The 17,079-nt window shown below is 41.3% G+C and overlaps 1 protein-coding gene across 27 annotated transcripts in view; it reads left to right on the forward strand.

The window, feature by feature from the left end:
* Positions 1-17,079, forward strand: part of sema4d (sema domain, immunoglobulin domain (Ig), transmembrane domain (TM) and short cytoplasmic domain, (semaphorin) 4D) — an 88,537-nt gene that overhangs the window by 873 nt on the left and 70,585 nt on the right. For 2 of the 27 annotated variants that reach the window (XM_052458521.1, XM_052458500.1), the window contains exon 1: positions 11,813-12,178. The exons of 23 other annotated variants lie outside the window; for them this stretch is intronic. The gene's annotated coding sequence lies outside the window, so the exon portion shown is untranslated. 2 more of the 27 variants (XM_052458522.1, XM_052458501.1) reach the window with 1 other exon arrangement.

Genomic DNA, 17,079 nt, shown 5'->3' on the forward strand with positions numbered 1-17,079 from the left:
GGGTTGCTAGCGATGCACGTATAAATGAAGGGCGCTCATTAATTTGAACAACACAATATTTGTATTGAAATGGGAGAAAATGAAAGCCTATCCACGTAACAGTTTGAGATTACAGTGGTTGAATATAATGATTTTATATAAATAGATACACTAGATGACTGGGGGGGGGGGCTGTGTTGAAGCTACCGTGCCTCCATCTTGGCACCCATCACCATTGTAAAACATCTTGGAAGTTACAGAAGTGCATTTATTAATGCCTACATTCGTTTTTGCCACATTTATGCTATTAAGGACTCATTAATGCATACTTTTGAATTATATGTGAAAAACACATACGTTAAAATGTTCATTTTAAAGTATACAAAAAAATTAAAATTTTGTCATTGAGACATTTAATTGAAATGGTGTAAAATTACATTAATTCCTATGGAGGACAGCTCCTGTGGAGGGCCAATATGGCCAACCGGTGGCTTCAAAGCCTCACAATGGCCAATACATAGCATCAGCAATCCAGGGTTTATGTACATAATTGGTTGAACTAGCCTGGAGACCCGGCGTTGAATTGTATTGGATTCAATGCCTGGCATATATTAGCGGTTGGATCAGGAACGTTTCCTCTCACGACCTCTACAAGCCAGAATGTTGAAGACAATAATATTTTAACTTACTTTACAGCAGGTATTGAGTTCAGATTTATATCACTTGAAGCATGCGCAGAACGAATTTAAACACGTGCACGAACTCTACAAGTATTCATGAGTCTCATGTAGGTATTTTCATGTTGGCTTCAGGCGACAGCGATCTGAACGCACTACCTGTAAAAGAGAGCGGTGCTCCAGGGACTCACTGGCAGGAATAAGGCAACTCCCAGAGGATCTATGAGATGGATGTGTATCTTTACAGAGAAATTGTGTGAATTAATATACTGTCCATAATAAACAGCATGAGACTTAATGAGTACTAGCACAAGAGCAATAATAATGTTGACTGTATAAGGAGATGGTGGCCTAATTTAAAGGACTGTATAACACATAGCATCAACTACTACTCTCTTGTCCACTTGGAGAAAGACTGAGGAGACTCTGACCTGAGCAGGCAGAAGGACTGCCAGGTGTCCTGCCCCTTGACGTAATTATACCTTCCTGTTGTCTTACATTCTTACCTGCAAAAGGACCAACCACATTGACAACCAGTAAAGTTCCAATTTAATTTTATTGAACATTCTGGTTTGTAGAGGTTGTGATCCAAATACTTATTAATGCCTGGTGTAGAATTCATTGAATGTCATTGTCAGGCTAGGGTCAAACCAAAGAGCATACGCGTTGGAATACTCTCAACAGAGAACACTGCGTTACCTGTATATCGTGTTGCTGTGACACACACACACATCAATCATAGTTCTCTTATTACTGGGAAGGCTTGATCTTGTAACTCATTCAGCAGATCTCCTGGGTGATATGGAGTGAAGTAGTACAAAGAGAGAAACTTATCCAGTTCAGGCATATCAATGCAAAGCCATTAAATGTCATGTCCTCTATAGCAGTAGTTCCCAACCTCTTTTACTTACTGTACCACCAACTGAATTTTGCTCTGCCCGTAGTACCCCCCCGGTGCATTCCAAGTACCCCCTATGGTTAGATCAAGCACCCCTGGTTGCTTGTCCAGGAGCCTGCCAGAAAATTTAGGAAAATGTGTTAGTTAAATGATTGTATTTTAGCAGATACTCTTATCCAGAGTAACTTACAAGAGCAATTAGGGTTAAGTGTCTTGCTCAAGGGAACATCTACAGTTTTTTTTTTCTCTCTCTCTCTCTCACTCTCTCTCACCTAGCCAGCCTGGGAATTGAAACCAGCAACCCTTCGGTGACTGGCACAACGCTGTTAACCACTAGGCTACATGCCACCCAGTTGACTGTGTTGCTCTTAGCTTCTAGTCAAATGTGAAGCCTGTGGAGATATTGATAGTAGATAACATTGGACACTCTCTACCAATGACAAATAGTCATACAGAATGTTAGGCCTATATGACATCCAGAAGGTAACCTACCTTGTGGATGAGCTATCAAGTGTGAGAAATGCATCCTTGCATTGAGGACAGATAGGCAGCTAAATGCTTTCGTTGTATGAACACATCTGTTATGTACCTAATTAATTTCATGTTTCACTTAAATTATTATTTTATACATCAAAGGTTCATTACTCTGAACATTGATTTATAATGCTTGAAGACCCACTGACGGAATGCTATGCTCTGCCTGTCTGTTTGGAAGTCCTCCCCTGAGGCCTCAATATAGTAATTATTCTGCCTCATCAAATTAGATCCCAGTCCTGTGTTGGGTCATGTGAGGCATGGCAGCCACCCGGGCCTTGTCACTATAATGGTGGACTCGCACTTCACTCTGGTTGTCCCTCTGGCCCTGTGCCTCTGGCTCTTTGTTAGAGCAGGACCGGAAATTGCTGTGAGCATTTACCAGCCAGCAGACAATCATAAAACAGTGTCTGAGGTGGTAGTATTAATGTTCAGTAAAGCTGTGTGTGTGTGTATAGCTGTTCATAAACAGTGGAGGTACAGTACCAGTCAAAAGTTTGGACACACCTAGTCATTCAAGGGTTTTTCTCTTATTTTTACTATTTTCTACATTTTAGAATAATAGTGAAGACATTCAAACTATGAAATAAAACATATGGAATCATGTAGTAACCGAAAGTGTTTAAACAAATCAAAATATATTGTATATTTGAGATTCTTCAAAGTAGCCACCCTTTGCCTTGATTACATCTTTGCCACCTGGAATGCATTGAAATTAACAGGTGTGCCTTGTTAATTTGTGGAATTTCTTTCCTTAATGCGTTTGAGCCAATCAGTTATGTTGTGACAAGGTAGTGGTGGTATACAGAAGATGGCCCTATTTGGTAACAGACAAAGCCCATATTTTGGCAAGAACGGCTCAAATAAGCAAATCAAAATGACAGTCCGTTTACTTTATGACATGAAGGTCGGTCAATGCGGCAAATTTCAAGGACTTTTAAAAAGTTTAAGTGCAGTCGCAAAAACCGCCAAGCGCTATGATGAAACTGGCTCTCATGAGGACCGCCACAGGAAGAGGAGACTCAGAATTACCTCTGCTGCAGAGGACAAGCTCATGAGTTACGAGCCTCAAAAATCGCAGCCCAAATAAATGCTTCAGTGTTCAAGTAAGACACATCTCAACATCAACTGTTCAGAGGAGACTGCATGAAGCAGGCCTTCATGGTCGAACTGCTGTAGAGAATCCACTACTGAAGGACACCAATAAGAAGAGACTTGTTTGGGCCAAGAAACGCGAGCAATGGATATTAGACCGGTGGAAATCGGTCTTTTGGTCTGATGAGTACAAATTAGAGCTTTTTGGTTCCAACAGTCGTGTCTTTGTGAGACGCAGAGTAGGTGAACGGATCTCCGGCATGTGTGGTTCCCACCGTGAAGCATGGAGGAGGAGGTGTGATGTTGTGAACGGATCTCCGGCATGTGTGGTTCCCACCGTGAAGCATGGAGGAGGAGGTGTGATGTTGTGAACGGATCTCCGGCATGTGTGGTTCCCACCGTGAAGCATGGAGGAGGAGGTGTGATGTTGTGAACGGATCTCCGGCATGTGTGGTTCCCACCGTGAAGCATGGAGGAGGAGGTGTGATGTTGTGAACGGATCTCCGGCATGTGTGGTTCCCACCGTGAAGCATGGAGGAGGAGGTGTGATGTTGTGAAAGGATCTCCGGATGTGTGGTTCCCACCGAAGCATGGAGGAGGAGGTGTGATGTTGTGAACGGTTCCCACCGTGAAGCATGGAGGAGGAGGTGTGATGTTGTGAACGGATCTCCGGCATGTGTGGTTCCCACCGTGAAGCATGGAGGAGGAGGTGTGATGTTGTGAACGGATCTCCGGCATGTGTGGTTCCCACTGTGAAGTGTGATGGTTTTGGGATGCTTTGCTGTTGACATTGACAGTGATCTTATTTAGAGTTCAAGGCACACTTAGCCCTACCTTGCTGGCTGTCTTCTGTATATCACCCTTATTTGGTAAAAGGCTAAGAACATATGTCAAGAACTGCTCAAATAAGCAAAGAGAAATGAGTCCATCATTGACTAACCTTCATGTTTTTTTTAATTGTACCTTTATTTAACTAGGCAAGTCTGTTAAGAACAAATTCTTATTTTCAATGACTGCCTAGTGGGTAAACTGCCCTGTTCAGGGGCAGACCGACAGATTTGTACCTTGCCAGCTCGGGGATTCAAACTTGCTACCTTTCGGTTACTAGCCCAACACTCTAACCACTAGGCTGCCGCCCCATGTCTTAACATCTTATGGGCAGGTGGGACAGCAGCGTACCACCTGGCCCAACATCCGGTGAAATTGCAGAGCGCGGCATTCAAAAATACCAAATATTTAACCTTCTTGAAAATATGTTATACATTAAAATAATGCTTATCTTCTTGTTAATCCAGCCGCTGTCAGATTTCAAAAAGGCTTTATGGCGAAAGCAAACCATGCGACTATCTGAGGACAGCGCCCCACATACAAACACATGAAAATCATATTTCAACCAAGCAGGTGCGCCACAAAAGTCATAAATAGCAATATAATTAATGCCTTACCTTTGATCTTCTTCTGTTGGCACTCCAAAAGGTCCCAGATGCATCACAAATGGTCCTTTTGTTCGATAATGTCCTTTATGTCCCAAAAATGTCAATTTATTTGACACATTTGATTCAGAAATACACCGGTTTCAACTCGCCCAACATGCCTACAAAGTATCTAATAAGTTACCTGTAAACTTGGTCCAAACACTTCAAACAACGTTCCTAATCCAACCTCTGGTACCCTAAAACATAAATAATTGATGAAATTTAAGACTGAATGAACTGTTTCTAATACCTGATTAAAAACACCGTTCCAGTTCACGTGCATCAAAACAGCAGAGTCCACCTGGAGTGACACTTACAATGAATAGGACTACTTCATTTCTCAAAAGAAAAACATTGAACAATTTCTAAAGAATGTGGACATCTAGTGGAATCCATAGGAACTGCAACCAGGTTCCTAATAATAAGGGTATCCCATAGAAAACAATTGGAAAATCCTATGACCTCAATTTTTATCTTCCTTGGATGATTTTTCCTTGGTTTTGCCTGCCATATCAGTTCTGTTATACTCGCATACATTATTTTAAATTTTAGAAACTCTATAGTGTTTTCTATCCAACTCTACCAATTATATGTATATACTAGCTTCTGGGCCTGAGTAACAGGCAGTTTACTTTGGGCACGCTTTTCATCCGGAGGTGAAAATACTAACCCCTACCCAAGAGAGAGGTTAAAGTAATCTGGAAAATGTCAAGGACGTTTCTTTTAAGTGCAGTCGCTAAAACCATCAAGCTCTATGATGAAACTGGCTCTCATGAGGACCGCCACAGGAAAGGAAGACAGAGTTACCTCTGCAGACAATACGTTCATTAGTCACTTTACTTTACAAATTACCTTGACTAACCTGTAGTCCCGCACATTGACTCGGTACCGGTAGCCTCTGTATATAGCCTTGCTATGTAATTTTCTTGTTACTTTTCTAAAGACTGACATCTAGTGGTAATAAAATGTTTCTTCTCACTTTAATTTATTTAGTAAATATTTTCTTACTTCTATTTCTTGAATTTCATTGTTGGTTAAGGGCTTGTAAGTAAGCGTTTCACGCTAAGGTCTACTCCTGTTGTATTCGGCGTATGTGACATAAAATGTTATTTAACTGCACCTCAGATTGCAGTCCCAATAAATGCTTCACATAGTTCAAGTAACCGACACATGTCAACATCAACTGTTCAGAGGAGACTGCATGAATCAGGCTTTCATGGTTGAATTGCTGCAAAGAAACCACTACTAAAGGACACCAATAAGAAGAATAGATTGGCTTTGGCCAAGAAACACGAGCAATGGACATTAGTCTGGTGGAAATCTGTCCTTTGGTCTGATGAATCCAAATTGAAGATTGTTGGTTCTAACCTCTGTCTGTGAGATGCAGAGTAGGTCTCCGCTTGTGTGGTTCCCACCGTGAAGCATGGAGGAGGAGGAGGTGTGGTGGTGCATTGCTGGTGACACTGCCAGTGATTTAAAACTCAAGGCACACTTAACCAGCATGGCTACCAAAGCATTCTGCAGCGATACGCAGTCCCACTGAGAGTAAACCAGATGGGATGATCATTTGTTTTTCAACAGGACAATAACCTAACACACCTCCAGGCTGTGTAAGGGCTATTTGATCAAAAAGAAGAGTGATGGAGTGCTGCATCAGATGGCCTGGCCTCCACAATAACCTGACCTCAACCAAATTAACCTCAGATTAAAGGAAAAGCAGCCAACAAGTGCTCAGCATATGTGGGAACTGGAAAGACTGTTGGAAAAGTATTCCTCTTGAAGCAGGTTGAGAGTGCCAGGAGTTAAGCTGTCATCAAGGCAAAGGGTAGCTACTTTGAAGAATCTCAAATATAAAAAAATATTTAGATTTTAAATTTTTAACGCTTAAAAAAAAGACTACATGAGTCCATATGTGTTATTTCAGAGTTGTGATGTCTTCACTATTCTACAATATAGAAAATAGTAACAATAAACTATTGAATGAGTAGGTGTCTACTTTTGACTGGTACTGTACACGAAACCGACGAGCCAAGTCTAAGGCATTGGAAAACAGTCTAATCAGCTGGTTATGGACAGTATATGATAGCTTTTGGTAACTTTGGTTTGAATGGGGAACTGTCTACTCAAACATCTTGAATATCGATGATGACTTCTCAGCACACCCGGTGAACCCAACTTGACAATGTACGACCCTGTCTGTCAACAGACAAACTAGTGACATAAGAGCTGTGTTGACTCCTGCCAACTTGTGTGTGCCAAGTTCTTTCAGAGCTCATCAATAGTGTCAGGTACTCCAGGGAAGAGAAGTCGTTTATTGGACTCTGCCTCCATCAGAATACAGTGCTGCCATTTTAAAGGAGAAGTTCTCCTGATTTGAATCAAATCAATTTTTTTTCTCCACTTGGGTTTGGGAAATTTATCCCACCAACAGTATACTTCCTCATTGCTTGTTCTGCAGTATAGCGGCCACAGATGATCAAAGACTCCAAGAACAGACGTCATTTTAGAAACATCTAATCTCTCCATATAGTGGTTCAGGTTTTTTAGATGTTGTACACACGATATTGTGTAATTCCGAACTGTATCCGCAACATATATTTGTGTGAACTTCTACTTTAATCCTCCCAGCAGGAGAAGAGGCTGATGCCGCTTTAACATTGAAATGCATGCTGGTAAATTATCTAGACTCGAGAGGCTACTCCAAAACAACACGCACGTAGTCATCATGACTCTTAAATGATGGATCAATAAATGGATTTAGGATATGTCATTGGTAATTCACTGTAGTGAAGAACATTGATGCATAAATAAGTTGCTTTGGTATTTTGTTTCACTTCTTGAATTCCAATATCAAGTTGCTTTCCTAAGGTCTTGTTATTTCAGAGTAAAGGTCAGGAGAGGTTATTCTGGGTCTTCATTGCAGTAGGTTGTTTTGGTTTATTCAGTGACTCCTTAATTCAAACATGCTAATGATGTTTTGAACGCTTGCAATCCTTTCATTGACTAAACATCTGTGTGTCTACTGCGTGTTGTGGAGGTCGGCTGATTTGAATCGGAATGGCCGATTTTAATTGGGGCCGATTTTCAAGTTTTCATAACAATCGGAAATCGGTATTTTGGGGCGCCAATTTGCAGATTATTATTCTTTATTTAATTCAATTAAAATTTTAAAAATATATTTTATATACCTTTTATTTGACTAGGCAAGTCAGTTAAGAACACATTATTATTTTCAATGACTGCCTAGGAACGGTGGGTTTACTGTCTTGTTCAGGGGCAGAAGGACAGATTTTCACCTTGTCAGCTCGGGGGATCCAATCTTGCAACCTTGCAGTTAACTAGGCCAACGACCTGCCTCTCTCTCGTTGCACTCCACAAGGAGACTGACTGCCTGTTACGCGAATGCAGATAGCCACGGTAAGTTGCTAGCTAGCATTAAACTTATCTTATAAAAAACAAGCAATCATAATCACTAGTTAACTACACATGGTTGATATTACTAGATATTATCTAGTGTGTCCTGCGGTGCATATAATCTGACAAGTATTTAAGTATCTGACTGAGCGGTGGTAGGCAGAAGCAGGCGCGTAAACATTCATTCAAACAGCACTTTCGTACGTTTTCCCAGCAGCTCTTCGTTGTGCGTCAAGCATTGCGCTGTTTTATGACATCAAGCCCATCAACTCCCAAGATGAGACTGGTGTAACGCAGTGATATGGCTAGCTAGTTAGCGCGCACTAATAGCGTTTCAAACGTCACTCGCTCTGAGCCTTTGAGTAGTTGTTCCCATTGCTCTGCATGGGTAACGCTGCTTCGATGGTGGCTGTTGTCGTTGTGTTGCTGGTTCGAGCCCAGGGAGGAGCGAGGAGAGGGACGGAAGCTATACTGTTACACTGGCAATACTAAAGTGCCTATAAGAACATCCAATAGTCAAAGGTTAATGAAATACAAATGGTATAGAGGGAAATAGTCCTATAATTCCTATAATAACTACAACCTAAAATGTCTTACCTGGGAATATTGAAGAATCGTGTTAAAAGGAACCACCAGCTTTCATATGTTCTGAGCAAGGAACTGAAACGTTAGCTTTCTTACATAGCACATATTTCACTTTTACTTTATTTTCCAACACTTTGTTTTTGCATTATTTAAACCAAATTGAACGTTTCATTATTTACTTGAGGCTACATTGATTTTAGTGATGTATTATATTAAGTTAAAATAAGTGTTCATTCAGTATTGTTATTGTTATTATTACAAATATATATATTTTTTTAAACGGCCGATTTTAATCGGTATCGGCTTTTTTGGTCCTCCAATTATCGGTATCGGCGTTGAAAAATCAAAATCGGTCGACCTCTAGTGTGTTGTCTTTGAGGTTAACGTTGTTAACAACATCATTGGAAGCACAGGACTTACAAACGAGTTGATCGAATTACGTAGGTTCTGTCACAAGCAAAAGTATTCTACTTAAGCACGTAACCCAGACTTTAGGGACTTTTCACCGGTAATTGATTTACGGCTAGTTGGAAGAAGACTGAAATGGAATGCTCTATATCACTCAAAAGCATTCTAGTTCCAACTAGACAAATGTGGAGAAAAAAAAATGGCGTTTGTTTTTGCTTGTTAGGAGTTCCTTGTATTTGTGTATGTATTCCTTGTCTGTGAGACCAGACTATTTGTCAGAACTTATGAGTGTTCAAATTGCCTCTGACAGAGGGCTTGTGCAGGGTTGCATGGAAATGCCGTTAGCACACAAGGGTTTTCTATGTCACTGCTGCCAGTGAGGCAAACCCCAATAATGTAATTACCCCAAAAGCAGAGGACAAGGTCATGTTTATTAGGGTACACAACTGAAATCACTTTTAAACATTTTGCAATGGAAAACAGAAACAAGGGTCTTATTGGACAAGTTCAGGTTTAAGTATTTTCTTCCGCTTGGTACTTAACACGGCCAAGTTGGATCACAGGTTTGTTTCGTAAGCTTTCCTGCTGCAGTAAGTCGACCTGCATCAGGTCATTTAATGGACTGGGTCTGCTGGGTTTGGGGGACCAAAATATGCAGTTTCATATCAGTTTGAATTCCAGGCTAGACTGGCAATAGCCAGAGCAGTTGTGAGCTGCCCTCAACCCCCAGCTGTGGAGGCCACTGTAAACGGTGCTATGAAGTCATCATACACACCTATTTGCATATGCATTACCTCTGTTCCCTTGGCACTCAAGGACCTGAGCAACATGAACACTTACTGTAGCTGTTTCTCTGTAATATGTTGCATTCCAACAAGATTGTGATGGTAGTTCTGCTTCTTCTGGAAGAAGCAGAACTACCCCCACCACACCCACACCCCAACATCCCCAGGCTTGAATAATTTCCTATTGGCACAAACATGAGGAGCATCTGCTCCTTGCAACAGACACAATTACATTGTTGTCGGAGCCTTCGGGTTAGAGTGTGTTGCATTGCATTCCAGAATCCTTCAATATTCCGTTTTAATGTTTGTCTTGCTATTTAGCAGAAATATGATTTCATATTTCATATCAAATGATAAGAAGCTACATATTGAAGATTGATCTCGGTTTCCTGCACAGCCAAAAAAACATTGGCTTGGAGCTCTCATATTGACACAGTGTGTTGTATGTACGACTACTTTTATTTGAGAAGTTGCTCTGTTCATTTGCTACTATAAGAACTGGCATCTTACATGGAGTTGTGGCAGATCTCATTTCAGCACTGCGACTCCCTATTTGTTTATATATTTCTCATCTAGGCTCAAATTCACTTGTCAAATTGATATGTCTTGGCAACCTTTTTAGAAAATCAGAAATATTGCTCTGAAATCACCTCAGTGACTTCCATGCATGTGACATGAATTGTCCAGGATGGATGAAGCATCAACAACATTATGGTGGTTTAGGCGTTATGCTCATCAGGTTGATTGAAGCGGAGGGGGCAGCAAGAGGTTATTAGTCTACATTTAACATTTTTTTTAACCTTTATTTAACTAGGCAAGTCAGTTAAGAACAAATTCTTATTTTCAATGACGGCCTAGGAACAGTGGGTTAACTGCCTGTTCAGGGGCAGAACGACAGATTTGTACCTTGTCGGCTCGGGGATTCGAACTTGCAACCTTTCAGTTACTACTCCAACGCTCTAACCACTAGGCTACCCTACCGCCCCATTGAGCCTATAGGTATAAGGTTATTAGTCTACATTGAGCCTATAGGTATGAGGTTATTAGTCTACATTGAGCCTATAGGTATGAGGTTATTAGTCTACTAAAAATAATCTTGAGCCTATAGGTATAAGCCATGTTAGGGGATCAAACTGAAATGCTGTGAATACCGTTGAGTTAACGTAAGGTAGCCTATATCCAGTGTAAAACCGCTTGATGCAAATGTGCGAAAGAAACCCAACTGTCATGTGTTATACTTTATGGCCATTATCGCAACATTCAGTCTTACAAATGCCTTCAGTCAGTGTAACAATGGTTTCCATTTCCAAGAGTATTTATGGTTGTCCTGGCAACTCCTGGCCCCCTTCCCGAAGGAAAACAACAGAACTCCAAAAAATTTAAAAGTCTCCGAGATCCAACAGCTGAAGCCAAGAGGATGGATATCACGGAGGGTAGGGGAGAGAGTCCAAGCTCAGTGAAGCACAGTGCTGTTGACAGTGTTTTGAACAGGTTCCAGTGTGGCTGAAAGAAGTGGAGTTTTGTACGTACAGTACATTCCGTCACTGGCATGTCCACCGCCCTTTGCAGCTGAAGTCCACACCGTTGTCAATCAACTTGTCAATCTTTAACCTATAACAAGTGCTCTACTCATGTGGGTGGACACTAACCTCTGTTAAATTATGCTCTGATATAACCCCCCCCTCCTGTTTCCCTCACTGTGGCAGCACCAGAGCACCTTGGGTTACAATAGGATTTACTGCTGAAAGAGGGCAGCTGGAATACTGATCCCTATTCACCCTGCCTGCTAAGGATCGCAGAACGACCCTTTTCAACAATAGACACTCACTCAGAGAACCCCCCCCCCTCCTCCTCCTGAAATTGTGTGCATTCCAGAGGCGAGAGAGATTTCAGCGCTATCGCTCCACGACGTGCACCGCTTGACTGCCTTGACAGAGGGAAGGCAGGCAAGTCCACTAGATATTCCTATTGTTAAGGTAGGGCTGCCAAAGAGGCAAGGCTGCTCTGCTCTCTGTGTGTTGGATGAGTGGGGTTTTCCCTCCTATTCTTATTTCTGTCGCATTTTTTGGACAGACTGGGTTGAATAATTTATTGTTGCTGGTGAGGAAGGAAGGAGCGGTATGGCTGGAAAGAGGAGGTGACTACCGTCTCTAGAAAGAGGTGGCTACTGCCTTTTGGATGCTTGTATTTGTTTTTTCTCTTTGTCATTGTCAGCAGTGTTGTCACTGGTCATGCTAACATCTTGGTAGGGGATCGTGAAGAGTGGAGCCACCTCCCAACTGCTACTCTCCCCAGCTGGAGGAGCTTCTGACTGGGCTACAGAGCTTGGTAAGAGTCCCTTATCATAAATACTACCAGGACTTGCATGGGACAACAGACCCTGGACAGAAGCAGCATTATGTGACCAATAACTCTTTGTTGAGAACATGTCACGATCAGTGTGTCTTTGGAAGTTGACTACTACGCTCCACATTCGAAGTAAGCTTATGCATATGGTTTTAGTATTTTTTTACGTATTTTCTCTGTCTGGATGTTGAATTATTCAGTGTTTTTGTTTCTAATGAAATCTGATGCCTGCATGTGATTTAAAAAAAACAACAACTGTTTAGCACTACTGTACTATCGGAGGTATTCCACTCGATTCTTATACTCTTTAGTTACAATAATATTTATTCCTTTTTTTAAATGAGCTTATTGACTGTTGATTTACCGGTAGTTAGATCTGCAAGGGGTACATTTGTGCAGGCTCTAAAAGGAAACAGCCGTTCTGTCTTTCCTCTACCAGGCTATACAGATGGGATTTATTTTCTAAAGTGACCTATTCCTATTTGAGGTTTTGTTACGGCAGGACATGGAAAAAGTTGTGAAGCTACTTGCTGTGTGTTATTATTTTACCCTGACAAGGAAGCTGGTATTTTTTTGGTCTCTCCCTGTAGAGATGCTTGTTTTCCACCTCATTATTGGGTATGGGGAATACTCTTTTCGTTGGCAGCAGCCAGCCCAGTCAGTGTTGCCTTGCTTAACAAGATCAAAGCCAGTTAACGTCTTTTCAAGTGCTATCGCTGCACTTCAAAGACTCTGGGCTCGTGCCTCGGAGCTCTCAATTCTCCAAAATAGCAGTGGTAGCACAGAACAGATAGCCATGCAGCCTTTTGTCATTCATGTGCCATCTTTAAACATCACAAGGATCAAGTGATGTGTGATTTGACACCACATCATTCCTTTCCATTTAATCCTACATGTACAGAGTGGAAAATGGCAAGAATTTGGATTTGCATCTTTTTTTTTGTGTGGATGTCTGTGTTTATCAGATTTTGGTTGGGTCCCCCCTTTTGTTTAATTAATTATTTTATATATATCTTTTGAATTCCTGCTGTGGTAGTGAAATTCACATTTCTTGATGAGCCTCCATGAATTCTATTGGACAGATCTTTATAAAATAGAACATTATCAATCACCTAGATGATGGTTGAACTAATAAGGTAAAGGAAAACAACTGAATTGACTTCAACGTCTGCAGAGTTTCCTTGGAAGCTCTTTGATACCTGAAACGAATTTACACATTCATTCTATGCAGATTTCAAGATCTATTGTTAAAATTCCACAGGCCTACCCTTTTAAGTTGCTTTTTCCCCTTGGGCATACTTTAATGGAGTTTCCTCTCCGCAAGGCAAACTGCAGCGCTTGCCTTTTTTCATTGGTGTCTGCAGCACTGAGCACTTTGACAATTGGTTCATGAACAACTGCATTGTGGGAAAACCTTCTGCTATCTCTGCATATTTCAAACTTTTCTATGATGGACAGTAGGAAATTGACTGGAGAAAATAGTGGTTGCCGCACATTTCATCGCCCCACACGTTCTGGGGTAGTCTAATCTGCCTGCCCAAGAGACCCATACAAATGTTTGCAGGCACAGGACAATGTTTCTTTTCTTACATTTTTTTTTTTTTTACAGAATAATTGAATGTTAATCTGTGTTAATCTGCAAAATTGTATTATTCGCCTACCTCCTCATGCCTTTTGCACACATTGTATATAGACTGCCCATTTTTTTCTACTGTGTTATTGACTTGCTAATTGTTTACTCCATGTGTAACTCTGTGTTGTCTGTTCACACTGCTATGCTTTATCTTGGCCAGGTCGCAGTTGCAAATGAGAACTTGTTCTCAACTAGCCTACCTGGTTAAATAAAGGTGAAATAAAAATAAAAATAAATAAAAAAATGCTTAATTGCTTATGGGGAGGGGCTGGGGTGGACAAAAAAGAAAAAAAGGAGGCCTGTATATTGCAGAGGAGATTTGAGCTTTACTGAGTTATAGAGGTAGGACCAGGAGCATAGACCTAGTTGAAGAATGTCAGCCATTCTGCTGCCTTATGTTATTGTAAAGAGAGGGCCTGTCTTGACGGGGAGGAGCACCGAGGGGACTGGAGGCAGACCACTTGCCCTAAGACATGGCTGTTAATTTGGAACGCCATAGGAATCTAATCTCAAGCCATGTCCCAGGGCAGGCAGACTGCATCAGACATCCTAAACTCACTAACGAGGTGGACGGAGGCAGACAGGAACTCTAGATGACAGCCAGCAGCCAGGATGGTTCTCCCCCCTGAGAACCAGTCATTAGCTCCAGGTTCCACAGCTAGAGGCTGTCTGGGTCTGTATTTATCAAGCCTCTGAGTAGGATCTGTTTTGCTTTTTATACTGGGCATACACAACCTCTACAATCGTAACAACTTGGACTTGCCCACATATTTCCCTAATAAATGTTTTCTTGTCCCAGATCTTTCATTCCGTTCATCCTCAACCCCAGGATGTGGGTACTCACATTTACATCATGATTACCTAGTTGATCCTGCCCTGTTTCTCAGAGGCACAACATATGGTGTGGACGATATGGATTTACAGCGCCTTGACTTCTTCCACATTTTGTTACCTTACAGCCTTATTGTAAAATGGATTAAATAGTCCCCCCCCCCCAATCTACACAAACTACCCCATAATGACAAAGCAAAAATGGTGTTTTAGACATTTTTGCATCTTTTGGCAGCAACTACAGCCTCAAGTCTTATTGGGTGTGACGCTACAAGCTTGGCAAACCTGTATTTGGAGAGTTTCTCCCATTCTTCTCTGCAGAGCCTCTCGAGCTCTTTGAGGTTGGATGGGGAGTGTCTCTGCACAGATATTTTTCAGGTCTCTCCTGATATGTCCATCGGGTTCGGGCTCTGGCTGGTCCTCCTGGACTTTCAGAGACTTCCTCCATTGCTCAGTTTGGCTGGATCTAGGAAGAATCTTGGTGGTTCCAAACATCTTCCATTTAAGAATGATGGAGGCCACTGTTCTTGGGGACCTTCCATGCTGCAGAAATTGTTTGGTACCCTTCCCCAGATCTGTGCCTCGACACAATCCTGTTTTGCAGCTCTTTTTAGACCTTGTGGTTTAGTTTTTGCACTGCCAACTGTGGGACCTTATACAGACAGGTGTGTGCCTTTCAAAATAATGTCCAATCAATTGAATGTACCACATGTGGACTCCAAGTTGTAGAAACATCTCAAGGATGATCAATGAAACTAAATTTCAAGTCACATAGCAACGGGTCTGAATACTTAAGTAAATTAGTTATTTCTGTGTTTTTAGAAAAACTGCTTTCACTTGATCAGTATGGTGTATTGTGTGTAGATGTTTGTATTTAAAAAAATAAATTAAATAGAATCAGGCTTTAACGTAACAAAGTGGAAAAAGTCCAGGTCTGAGAACTTTCTGAATGCACTGTATTGTTCTGGGGACTTGGAGGTGAGAACTTTCTGAATGCACTGTATTGTTCTCCAGTGGGACTTGGAGGTGAGAACTTTTAATATTGAGAAGGAACTCCCCCCAGCACAATCAATCTCATTAATTATGGCTAAACCTGCCTATTTCTACATTTTATTTTTCTTAAAATCAGATTTTAAAACTTATCTTAACCACACTGCTAACCTTATGCCTAACCTTTAATCTTAAATGAAGATGTCAAAAAATGAATGTTTACGATATATAATGTTGGCACAGGTTGTCACTAGTTACCACAGCCACTATGTGTTGTTGATTTCCTCTTGGTCATCATTGTTTTGATCTCACACGCTGAGCGCTAATTGGCTACTGGCAGCAGGCCTTGTCCAATTTAAGTTGTAGCACTGCTCCTACTACAAGATGCAAAACCAAAAATGTTAGAAAATGCTCAGGACATCTGACAGGGGTCTGTAGAAGGGGAACAGCCATCATCGGTGTGTCCTTAACCCACTAAACATTTTTTTATTTTATTTTACCTTTATTTAACCAGGCAAGTCAGTTAAGAACACATTCTTATTTTCAATGACTGCCTGGGAACAGTGGGTTAACTGCCTGTTCAGGGGCAGAACGACAGATTTGTACCTTGTCAGCTCGGGGTTTGAACTCGCAACCTTCCGGTTACTAGTCCAACGCTCTAACCACTAGGCTACCCTGCCGTCACCCCCTAATGAAAAAAAGACCCCAGTCCAGACATACTGATCCTAGCCCAAGTTCATAGGATTTCACCCCGATTGTGAAAATTTAGTGACGGCAAAAACAGTGACGCATTTTTGTGGTGAAATCATGTACTGTATGCCCGGCATTAAGTCATAATGAATCAGATTTGTTATGGACCTGATCCTAGATCAGCTCCAACAGTACACGTTATCCCTTGGAGCATCTCTGTTATGGTATCCACACCAGCAGTCCTAAACCATAATAGCTTTTTAACATTTCTTTTGATTAGGTGGTGAAGTACATCTTGACCTACATGTGGTGGGTGATCACGGAGTAATGTCAGAAGACCAGTGTAATTGTCAAAAGGCCTATTGTAAGTTTACTTGCTGACAATGGCAGTAGCCAGGCCCTGTTTTGTTGGCTAAAAGAGCGAAAACCCATCTAGCTGATTTTTATCTACCTATCCCTCTTCAGGATAAGTGTTGGAGACTTCTTTGCGTATGTGTTGACATGCGGATGGGCCTAATCTATTTAGCTAATGTGTTACTATTGTAATTTTTTAATGGAAAGATAAGCTGATAGACTAATGGCTGATTCTGCTGATGCATTACTGTACAGCGAGAACACCGTTTAGAGATCTAAGAATAAGCACGTGGCAAATAAAGAGTTCCAAATTAAAATGTTGTCACCAACATCCTAATGAAAATCCAATATTGAGCAGGTTTTTCATGTATTTTTTAATATCAGA

This window comes from Oncorhynchus keta, chromosome 12 (genome assembly GCF_023373465.1).
Source record: "Oncorhynchus keta strain PuntledgeMale-10-30-2019 chromosome 12, Oket_V2, whole genome shotgun sequence".
Classification (NCBI taxonomy): domain Eukaryota; kingdom Metazoa; phylum Chordata; class Actinopteri; order Salmoniformes; family Salmonidae; genus Oncorhynchus; species Oncorhynchus keta.